General features: G+C 44.2%; 1 protein-coding gene and 1 long non-coding RNA gene across 2 annotated transcripts in view; one reads left to right on the forward strand and one right to left on the reverse strand.

Moving 5' to 3' along the window:
• Positions 1-12312, forward strand: part of cacna1da (calcium channel, voltage-dependent, L type, alpha 1D subunit, a) — a gene marked incomplete at both ends in the record, with an annotated part of 101904 nt that overhangs the window by 19478 nt on the left and 70114 nt on the right. The gene's annotated exons all lie outside the window — the stretch shown is intronic.
• LOC311315252 lies at positions 6671-10266 on the reverse strand. The gene is made up of 8 exons (XR_014630670.1): positions 10194-10266; positions 9690-9787; positions 8134-8268; positions 7669-7823; positions 7440-7576; positions 7184-7277; positions 6929-7052; positions 6671-6787 (listed from the first exon to the last, which is right to left on the reverse strand). It is a non-coding gene; the product is annotated as an uncharacterized lncRNA (long non-coding RNA).

Raw genomic sequence — 12312 nt, forward strand, 5'->3', positions numbered from 1 at the left:
TGCACCACCACACACACAGACACCACATATTTATACATGCACATACACACACACACACACGTACTGTACATTCTATACACACCACACACACAGATGTACTCATTGCCCTCTGTGGAAGAGCTCTCACCTAGAAGTTGGTATGTGTATGGAATATTATGATGCTGTTGCTTGGTTACTGTAGTAATGAGCGGTAGATAGAATGTTACTCTGAGGAGGGGGAAGTGGATGTGGAGACCATATCCTTTCGGTTTGTCAGTGTTGCCTAGCATCCTGGCTGGCCTAGCATCCTGTTTGGCCTAGCGTCCTGGTTAGCCTTGCATCCTGTTTGGCCTAGCGTCCTGGTTGGCCTAGCGTCCTGGTTAGCCTAGCATCCTGGTTAGCCTAGCATCCTGGTTGGCCTAGCATCCTGGTTGGCCTAGCATCCTGGTTGGCCTTGCGTGCTGGTTGGCCTAGCGTCCTGGTTGGCCTAGCGTCCTGGTTAGCCTAGCATCCTGGTTGGCCTAGCGTGCTGGTTAGCCTAGCTTCCTGGTTGGCCTAGCATCCTGGCTAACTAACGTGCCGGTTACAGCGCTCTGACTGATCCATACAGACAGGACAAGATGAGAGGGAAGGGGGGAGGGGAGGGAAAGAGAAGTGGGGAGGGAGAGAAGGAGAGTAAGAAGGAGCGAGAGGAGAGAAAGAGGTGGGCAAGACAGGAGGACAGAGAGAGAGAGAGAGATCGGGGGAGAGAGATGGAGAGATAGAATAAGAAAGGAAGTGAAAGGGGGAGGGACTACATCTTGTAGCCTTGCAAATTGCATAAACACCCCATCATTTCCAAATGACCTCTAGAGGCTTGTTATCCAGCCTTATTTGCTGACAACTTAAAATATTGACTAGTTTGGCCAACTGTGCAATACTGTGTGCTATCAACAAGACTAGCGCATAATGCTAGCCCCCATACCAACAAATATATTGACTACCTTGGTCAATAATATATCACAGTAAAATTCTATCAGTATGACAAGCTCCTACTTTAAATACAGCTGTTGAATCCGGCAGTGTGGTTGGCTAGCTTTTTCTGTTTTTGCCTCTTGAATTATCAGTCTCTCTAATAACTAAATCATTTTGTATATTTATGTAACTTTATAATAGGGGTGTGAATAATTTTGGTGCTTTTCTGGAACAGAACATAATACACAAAATAAAACATCATTTTACAATTGTATTAGCATTGTATGTTTTTAGCCTGATATCGGACAGAATTGTCAGCTAGTTGTGTTCAGAGGTCTGGACCCAGAGATTAAGCTACCTCAGTGTTTGAATATGCATTTAATTTTATACAATTTTTTTCATCTTTATCAAGGGTGTGAAAAAATACATAATGACAGTGGTGTGGTTTCTCAACACTGCATTTTGCCAGCGTGTGGTTTCAACATGACTGACATTCTGTATCGGTGTGCACCACATGACGTGCTGAGTTTAGCCACATGGCTTCCGCCTGGCGACTCGTGTCATGGGCGTTGAGGACATATGGGCCGATGACCCCAGGGTAGCTGGACCGTGGAGTGTGTGTGTTTGGGTCATGTGATGAGGAATGTTCAGGTCTATATGGTTCAGCAGGTTAACAATCTTGTTAGATACAGTAAGGCCATGCATCTCATTTCTCTCTGAGTGAGTGTATGTGCATGTGTGTGTTGTGTATGTGTTTGTGTATGTGTGTTAGAGTGTGTGTGCGTGCATTTGAGTGTGTGTATGTGTTTGTGTGTGTTTGAGAGAGAGAGAGAGAGAGAGAGAGAGAGAGAGAGGGGGGCGGCACATGTACTGTATGATGTGCTACTGTACGGTCTGTGTAATGTGTCCTGTACCACAGTGTGTATCTATAGAAGACAAACGTCTTTGAGCTCCGTGTGTTTGTAATTTTCAGTGGAGGTTTGGTCTGGAGGGAGGGGGTGTATGTGTGTGTGTATTTGTAATGTTCAGTGGAGGTATTGTCTGTGAAAATAGTGGATGGTGATGTGTCTGTGGGTGCTGTTAATAATGTGTACTGTAGCTTGTTCTCTTGTATGAAGAGAGAGAGAGAGAGAGAGAGAGAGAGAGGCCTGTGGGGCAGTCCATAAATATCTCTGACTCATCTGGGCTGTAGACTCACACTATGTACCTTCTTTTTCTTTCTTTCTTTCTTTCTTTCTTTCTTTCTTTCTTTCTTTCTTTCTTTCTTTCTTTCTTTCTTTCTTTCTCATTCTCTCTTTCTCTCTTGATGTCTCTGTCTCTCTCTCTCTCTCTCTCTCTCTCCAGTAGTAGTCGTGTTCTTGATGAATAATGGAATTGGAGTGGGTTGGATGTGTTATCATTCTCAGGTTATCATTCATAAGCAGGGAAGGGACATGGTGTTCATACTGTATGCTTCCCATAGCCCACACATCCACGCATGCTCCCTTCCGTCTGTGTTACTGAGATGAACGCCCAAAGAGTGCATGGAAATGCTCTGAAGCAACTTCTGGTAGGTCTATAGAATTCATTTGAAATTCAGATTTCAGAAGTTCCAAAGTCAACACTTTAAAAAAAAAAGTTTTATAAACTGTATTTCATTGACTGTTCCCCCTCCATCTCTCTCTTTCTCTTTTTCTCAATTCAATTCCCTGAGGGTTTATTGGCATAGCCATACAAAAAATGTAGTGCAATATTGTGTAATACAATTAAATAATACATAATAATAATTAAAAGATAGTAGAACAGAAAAAGCTATTTTATTAATGTTGGTTAAGACATCAAAATCAGGATGTTTGCATTTTAATTTGGGGAAATATTTAGTCGGGGCTGGCTGGAGTTTTGCGCATTGAGTTAGAAAGTGCAGCTCCGTCTCAACTCTGTCTTCCTTGCATAGCTGGCAGAACCGCTCCTCTCTGGGGAGTCATAATGTTTATTGGCCTGTTTCGATAGCCAGTCTCTCTCTCTCTCTCTCTCTCTCTTCTCTCTCTCTCTCTCTCTCTCTCTCTCTCGCTTCTCTCTCTCTAACAGTGCCTGAGCGCTCATGAGTAATGTACAGTATGTACAGTATGTGTATTTGAGTGTTAGTATACATATTTACACAGACTGTATGTATGTATGTATGTATGTATGTATGTATGCATGTATGTACAGGTGCATCTCAGAAAATTTGAATATTGTGGAAAGTTCATTATTTTCCGTAATTTAATTCAAAAAGTGAAACTTTCATATATTATAGATTCATTATACATGTAGTGAAATATTTCAAGGCTGATTGCCTCCATGCTACGCTCCACTATGATGCAGTAATTTGTCTAATGCAGTCATTTGAGTGTATAAATGAACATACTGAACATACTCTACAATCATAAAGATTAAAACAAAAAACTTGAAATATTTCACTTTGTGTAATGGATCTAGAATACATGACAGTTTCACTGTTTGAATTACATTATGGAAAATAATGGACTTTTTCACAACATTCAAATTTTTGGGATGCACCTGTATACATGCATGTATGTAAAGTACATACTGCACATATATTCTGTATTTATGTACACTGTATGTATTCAGCAATTTCCACTGCTGAAACACCCAATTTCCCCCACGGGGATTATTCAAGTATCTATCTATCTATCTATCTATCTATCTATCTATCTCTCTCTCTCTCTCTCTCTCTCTCCCTCCTCCTCTCTCTCTCTCCCTCCTCCTCTCTCTCTATCCCTCCTCCTCTCTCTGTATCAGTGTGTGAAAGGCAGCAGCCCTGAGCCTGTTTCAACCTTTTACTGTCGTAACAAAGAGGAGCTCCGTCTCCTGCGCTGGGCTAAGTGCTCCGTTCAATGGCCAGTAAACTGGTGGTAAAACGAGCCCTGCAGCCCACTGTGCTCCGGTGTGTGTGTGTGTGTGTGTGTGTGTGTGTGTGTGTGTGTGTGTGTGTGTGCGTGCGTATTGAATGAATGAAGTGTTAAAGAGTTAAATGAGTGTTTCTAATATTGCCTCTCTAATGCCTGATGCTGCCCCAGGGCGTGAGATCATGTCATGATTAAAAGTTCTGGAGAACCAGGGCATTATGGACAGAGAACCAGGGCATTATGGACAGAGAACCAGGGCATTATGGACAGAGAACCAGGGCGTTATTGACAGAGAACCAGGGCGCTTTGGACAGAGAACCAGGGTGTTATTGACAGAGAACCAGGGCATTATGGACAGAGAACCAGGGCATTATGGACAGAGAACCAGGGCATTAGGGACAGAGAACCAGGGCGTTATGGACAGAGAACCAGGGTGTTATTGACAGAGAACCAGGGTGTTATTTACAGAGAACCAGGGCGTTATGGACAGAGAACCAGGGTGTTATGAACAGAGAAATGCATTATCCACAGACAGACAGACAGACAGACAGACAGACAGACAGACAGACAGACAGACAGACAGACGGACAGACATGCAGGTGGAGTGTTGGAAGCTGGCTTGATATCGGAGCTGGACATTAGCCTGGCAGGTGTGCACATACAGCAGGGATCGTTTCTCTGACACAGACAAAGCCCTCAACCTGGACTAACAAGCCTATGGAGCTTCTCTATTGAACAGGGCTCTGTGTTGTAGACCATACTTACATCTGCCCATTCATACTGTCCACATGCAAGCAGACGAGCATCAGACCAGCTCTGTGAGATATTCCTGCTTATTATGGTGGCTATAGGCCTTGTGGCCTCATGTACACAGCAAAAAGTCCAGTGTTGAATTAACTCTTACAGAGTCAATTTCAACACTTTTTCAGGGTTTATATAGCTCCACACTCACCTGAGTCAAATCAACACTTTCAAAATAGTTAAACATTTAACACCATGTCAAGAGTTCCTTCTTTCACCCTTTACCAGAGTTAAAGTGCCAGTGTCTCTGAGTTAAAGGTTTGACTCTTTACCAGAGTTAAAATAACACTACAGGGTAAGAGTTAAAATAACACTACAGGAGTAGACACATAACACTGCTCTGAGTTATGATTTACTCTTTACCAGAGTTAAAATAACACTACAGGATTAGACACATAACACTGCTCTGAGTTATGATTTACTCTTTACCAGAGTTAAAATAACACTGCAGGATTAGACACATAACACTGCTCTGAGTTATGATTTACTCTTTACCAGAGTTAAAATAACACTGCAGGATTAGACACATAACACTGCTCTGAGTTATGATTTACTCTTTACCAGAGTTAAAATAACACTGCAGGATTAGACACATAACACTGCTCTGAGTTATGATTTACTCTTTACCAGAGTTAAAGGATTAGACACAACACTGCTCTGAGTTTAACTGAATTTATTCAACTGCTGACTGCTGGGATACACATTCTGACACAGGAAACAAATCAGCATTGTCTAGTCAAAGGATGCAAGCACATATTTGTTAAGGAATCTGGCTCTCAGCTCCCTGACTCTGGGTGTCTCCTTCATTTTTCCCACATCTATGTTGTACACCGTTGTCTGCAAGAATGTGTAGAAGCTAACAAGGGCAGCATCGTAAGACACGTTAAACACAAAGTGAACTTTGAAAAGTTCATCAAATGCCCCGAGCGAGCGGTTTGCCTGGCATGGGATGAGGTGCTTATCCATGGCGATGTAGAAGCAGTCAATCTTGCTCTTCTGACGCCCAACCGCAAGGAGGTACGGCTGCCGACCAGGCTGGTTCTGGAGGTGCTCGTCCAAACTGCAGCATGACTAGGGTTGACATAAGGAAAATGAACATTAGACAAGAATAATGTGCAGCTGTAACCCTTGTAAAGGCCTTGCCCAGGGGCAGAGTCAGACACGCATGCAGACACGGACATGTCAATGGTCAAGCTACTCTACCAACTGTGCCAAGAGAGCTGGCTCCCTTGGCAAAGCGGAGTGAGTTTAACCAATCCACTCGTCATTCTGGATTTGCAAAGATTAGAAGTGATTATTTAAACAGTCATCCCAAATAATAAATATTACCTTGTGAAAGACTAAAAGTCTCTCAAATGCATCAGAGGCAGAGACTTTTGTAGACTTCGGTCCCCCTGGTGGTGGTGGAAGGAGATGCAACAGCAACAACAGGGAGGCCATTTCTGGGTCGTAAGCTGAGGACAAGAGTCACAAGAATAGATAGAACAGAGGTATTAAATCTGGGGGCAGGTGATGTTTTTGGTTCTGTTCGATGGTTAACAACAAGCTAAATAAATACAACTTACTTGTTGCATCATCAAGGTCACTTCCTGGGGGACTTTCTGCTGACTGCACCAAGCGCTGCAACTCTGGTGTGGAAGTGAGCTGTGACGCCTCTTTGATGATGCATGGCTTGAAGAGCACATCCCATTTCTGAAACAGCTGGGAGGCGGTCTCATCTCCAAACAGGAGAGTGAAGTCTTGCTCCACCTTTAAGAAAGATGACATTAAATTGCTGTGTAGTAGTTTCGGTTTGTGATGAGGTTGGCTCCCTTCCCCCTCACCCTCTGTACCCCCCTCACTTTATTTTAAGCATTTTCCGTATCATGAAAAACGCTATAATAAATAATAGGAACTACTTTCAAATGTAGCAGTATTCTAAAGATCGCATTTCAAACGTACCAGCCCTTTTGTATCCAGGAATCTTGGGAAAAGGGAGAGGACATCAACACCTTTGCCTGGGTCATTAACAAGCTTCTGGTGGTGCTGAAAGGTCTCTCTCATCTTCTGGAAAATCAGGGAGTTGTCAGCGGTATGGTTGAGTAAAGACATGGCCTCTTTGCAAGCATCTCCATCAAGTTGCTCTTCCAAGTTGCTCTTCCCAGCCCTCTGGGAAGTTGGGCCTCCTGGATAAAGAAAGAGTAAAAAGTTTAGCACAGGCAGGTGCTGGATTAAAAAAAAACATTGTTCGAAGAGCAGTGGCTTGAAATGTCACTAGATTACATTGAGAAAGGAGCTATTGTGTATGGATTTTCTTCTTCTTATACCTCCTGAAGGAAGGTCAGTAGAGCTGCTTGGCAGTGCAGATGATTGACGATTCTGCCTTCTGCTGACGGTTTTCAGACGCCAAGAAAGGAATCCTGTGTGGCTTGCAGCATCATAGAAGTGTTCCTGAAATGTAAATAAATTAATACATTGTTAAACTTCGCTCATAAGAAGTCAGATAATTCAAACGCCAGTGTGATGCACACAGCTTCATGTCACATCATGCAAGTAGTGTCATGCAAACAATAATGACTTACATATCCTTTCTTTGAATATGGATCCTTGAGGGAAGGGAACAGTGTCACTATACCAAGAGCATAATGTTCTCTGGTTGCTTTGGTGGGGAGGCAACTGAGAGGAGATATTAAATCAAATTTAAAGGGTTAGTTCGCTATTTTGGACATCTAGCCCCATTTCCCACATTCCTAGTATGTACCGCTACAGAGTCAAATTTCACTGAACCTTCTAGTATTGGGTTTTGGTGCAAACAAGAACATGAAGAAACACACATACCCATGAGTATCAGTCATATGAGCCACCAGGATGTTAACCATTCGGCGTCTTGTGCCATCTTTTAAGGTTTCTGTTCTTTGGTACTCCTGTAGTACTTCTTCACCACCAGACTTGCCTCTTAGCACTGCTTCAACCATCTAATGAAAAGCAAAAACAAAACATGGTTAACTTTTCTATGGGCTAAGAATGAAAAAATGTAAAGGAACCCATTAGAATCAAATCTTTATACCCGTTTAGCAGGCATTGCTCCAGGTGTATCCTCAATCCTTTGTCTCTTGCTAGGGACCTCTTCGATTTCAAGGATTGCAGTTGATGCATTTGAGCTGAAGCTTGAGTCAGACATCTCAGACATCTCAGAAGCAGGGGTGCTTGGACCAGAAAATTCTAAAACAGAAAAAATCTTAGCTTAATAATTTGATTCAGTAGTTTGTAGAGTGCTTGAATATACCTAAAAAAGCATAGAGGCACGCACATCCAGACACTGTGGCAGAGTTCTGGACAGAAGACAATTTCAGTAATAAAGTGATGTCGCTCACCAGATCTGAGCTCTCAAAGTGAATATACTGACGCCGAGTCAAAAGGGTAACATTCGGGCAATATGTCAGACAGCCACATAAATTCACGTTGGGAACCCAAATCTGGTGTGCGGACATCACTTCATTCATCCATCATTATATCTGCCTTTAAACCTCACCTTCATCTGAGAAAACTGTCAATACCACATTGCCTTGACCAACGAGGTCACTGAATATCTCATCATCAACTTCTGTCCCTGATGCATCCTTGTATGTAACGTTTGCATCAGGTGGCAGGCAAAATCTCTCGATAACTGGAAAAGATGGGACTAGAGTGAGATTAAACTGAAGATGCTTTTAAGGTCAACACTGTTTCTTGTCTCACAGCAAATGACTATTCACCTTAAATACATCCACCATTATATAATTATTAAACAGACCAAGAGAATTGTCCCTCACAATCTGCTCACACTGATGTGATTTTGACTACTCCCGGCTCTCTGCTGGAGGTTGGCTTGGTGTGTTCTGTGTCCTACAGGTGGTGATTGGAGAGGTTGCGCACCTGTGGAGGACGTGCCATAGCTGTTAAGAGACCAGAGGCGTCACTCACAACAGCCGTTCCCTTTTTTCTCTACGTGTTGTGCCGAATTCTCACTCCCCGCAGATTTCCACTCCCCTCCACTGCACCTGACGTTTCTGGAGGTAGCTTGCGGGGCTAAGGTGCCTGGTGTAGGTGTGTGAGGCGGTAGGGGCATTTCCCGGAGCCACCACGCACCATAGCCCCGCAAGCTACCTCCGGAGGAATCGTGGAGGGGAGTGCAAATCTGCAGGGAGTGAGAATTCGGGACAACACCTTTGCGGAGAAAAGAGCGGACGGCCATTATGAGTGAGGCCTCTGAACTCCCAGTCCTCCCTCTCTTCCCCCTCCAGAGCATTTTGGTTGTTGATTATTTGATTTCACGCCATACAACACCCACCATACCGTTTTCACTACATCCATGCACTGCTCAACACTACTGATTCTCATTAACACAACTCATCTTTAGTATTTGTAATTGAGCTAAGTATAGGTTAAATAAATATTCTTAAAACGTGCCTTGGTTGTGCGACTCCCCATTTGTTGCGGTCCTGTAACAAGCTGGGCCGTAACAAAGTGGGGAGTCGCACAACCAAGGCAAGTTAAGAATATTTATTTAACCTATACTAAGCTAAATTACAAATACTCAAGATGGCATGTTAATGAGAATCAGTAGCGTTTAGCAGTGCATGGATGTAGTGAAAACAGTATGGTGGGTGTGGGTGTTATATGGTGTGAAATCAAACAAACAATCAAAATGCTCTGGAGGGGGAAGAGAGCGAGGGCTGGGAGTTATGGTCTTTTAACAGTTATGGCACCCCTGCCACAGGTGCAGCTGGTTGCAATCACAGGTGCACAACCTCTCCAATCACCACCAGTAGGACATAGAACACACCAAGCCAACCCCCAACAGGGAGCCAGGAGTCATCACATGATTGACAACTCCAACACTAAAAGCCATTTAAATCAGAAAGTGTTAAAATAACACTGGGAGTTGAAATCACACTGATGTGATCAACTCTTGTCAAAGAACTCCAACGCTAAACAACATTTAAATCAGAATGTGTTGAAATAACACTCTGGGAGTTGAAATCAACTCTGAAATATTTAAACCTGAAACAGCTAGCCTAAACAATGTTTAAAGTTAGCTAACATTACCATTTTCATTGAATTGCTTGAAGTCAAACCGTCCATCTTCAACATCCAACTTCACATACTTCTGACATTGGCCGCACTTCACCTGGACCAGCATTTTCCTCAGAAATGCAAGAAAGTTCGACAAATTAAAATGAATGCTAGCCAAGTTATCTAGACCCAGACACAAGGTCGGAGTGTAGCTAGCTAATCTAGACTGTTACTATGATTACAAACGGATTTTCAGTCTGTTTCTCCAGCCTGGAACAGTTTTATATGGAAAAAGAAACAAGCTGTGTTTTCCATGCAAATTGCTAAATCCATTAAATTGGACTGGAGACATTTGCTAACATTACCTAGCTAACGTTAGCTAGTTAGCTAGCTAGCTCGCTCAGCTAAGTTAATTAATTCTGGTCGATGACCTGGGCCAATTAACAACGTTGTAAAGTATAGCACCCCATAGATGTTTCATTGTATTGTAACCTACACAAAGCACCAAATTATAATTGTTTTAATAAGTTAACTCACCGGTAATTGCACTTCCACGACGTTAGCGGTTGCACCATGCATGGAAGATGAAAATGGCTCAAGCACGAACTGAAGTGAAAGAAAGGCGCGCGCTGTTGAACAGTTGGGTACACCACGTGATCAACTCTGTCCAATCAGAATAACACCCTGGGAGTCGAGGTCAACTCATAACCACTCAATTACATCTCCATGGAGTTGAAATCACACTGATATGATCAACTCTGTCAAATAACTCCAACACTAAAATACATTTAAATCAGAAAGTGTTAAAGTAACACTCTGTGAGTTGAAATCACACTGATGTGATCAACTCTGTCAAATAACTCCCACACTAAAAGACATTTAAATCAGAAAGTGTTAAAGTAACACTCTGTGAGTTGAAATCACACTGATGTGATCAACTCTGTCAAATAACTCCAACAATAAACACCATTTAAATCAGAATGTGTTGAAATAACACTCTGGGAGTTTAAATCAACTCTGAAATATTCAACCCTGGAATTTCAACACTCCAGTTTTTGCTGTGTATAATGGATGGGTGTGAGGGAGATGGTGTGTGTGTGTGTGTGTGTGTGTGTGTGTGTGTGTGTGTGTGTGTGGCTGGCCCACTCTCGTCTGTCGTATGTCATCTCTGGCGAGCTCGCTGGGCTGATCTGAAAAGGGCTGAGTCACACTCTGGCCTGGCCCCACTCAGGCACACGCTACCGGACCAGACCGGACCGTACCGTACTCACTACTGTACCTCGTCCTGCTGACATACAGTCAGCCCTTCACCTGCCTCCAACCACAGCTCCTCCACCTGCCTCCAACCCCCTCCTCCAACCACCGCCTCCAACCACAGCTCCTCCCCCTGCCTCCAACCACCTCCTCCAACCACCGCCTCCAACCACGGCTCCTCCCCCTGCCTCCAACCATCTCCTCCAACCACCGCCTCCAACCACAGCTCCTCTCCCTGCCTCCAACCCCCGCTCCTCCACCTGCCTCCAACCCCCGCTCCTCCACCTGCCTCCAACCCCCGCTCCTCCCTCTGCCTCCAACCCCCGCTCCTCCCCCTGCCTCCAACCACCTCCTCCAACCACCAACTCCAACCACAGCTCCTCCACCTGCCTCCAACCACAGCTCCTCCCCCTGCCTCCAACCACAGCTCCTCCCCCTGCCTCCAACCACCACTGGGCTCTGTGCTCAGGGGCTGCAGCCTCTCACCCACACAGAGATGCTGTATGAACGCCCTCAGGGTTGAGTCTCAAAACTCTTTCCTTGATTCCTAGTGTCCTCTAGATCTACACAGAGACACGCACACCCTCAGGGTTGAGTCTCAAAAGTCTGTCCTTGATTCCTAGTGTCCTCTAGATCTACACAGAGACACGCACACCCTCAGGGTTGAGTCTCAAAAGTCTGTCCTTGATTCCTAGTGTCCTCTAGATCTACACAGAGACACGCACACCCTCAGGGTTGAGTCTCAAAAGTCTGTCCTTGATTCCTAGTGTCCTCTAGATCTACACAGAGACACGCACACCCTCAGGGTTGAGTCTCAAAAGTCTGTCCTTGATTCCTAGTGTCCTCTAGATCTACACAGAGACACGCACACCCTCAGGGTTGAGTCTCAAAAGTCTGTCCTTGATTCCTAGTGTCCTCTAGATCTACACAGAGACACGCACACCCTCAGGGATGAGTCCCAAAACTCTTTCCTTGATTCCTAGTGTCCTCTTTCGTCCTTCTCTTGACACCTTGGAGGAGATTCGTAGCTGGTAACAGAGCTGTTAGTGGAGGGGAATGATGTGTATTTCTTGATCTTGTACTGTCTGATGACATTACGTGATAACATGCAGCAGCTGAAGGAGTGACACATCACATTATACATTGAACATCACACAAAGTTAAAGGTTTATTCCACTGAACTACAGTGGCACCAAGAGAAGACATCTGAGATACAATCTTGACCTCTTTCTTCATGACTAATTTGAAGAAAGAGGCCACGCTGTCTAACAAGAACATCCTGTGGTCAGTCGCCCTGTCTGCATGGGTGCGGCTATGGCTCAGGAGGTAGAGCGGGTCTTCCACATGTCGAAATGTCCTTGGGCAAGACACAGAACCCCAAATTGTTCCCAATGAACCTTGC

Source organism: Borostomias antarcticus, assembly GCF_949987555.1.
Source record: "Borostomias antarcticus genome assembly, chromosome: 11".
Lineage (NCBI taxonomy): Eukaryota > Metazoa > Chordata > Actinopteri > Stomiiformes > Stomiidae > Borostomias > Borostomias antarcticus.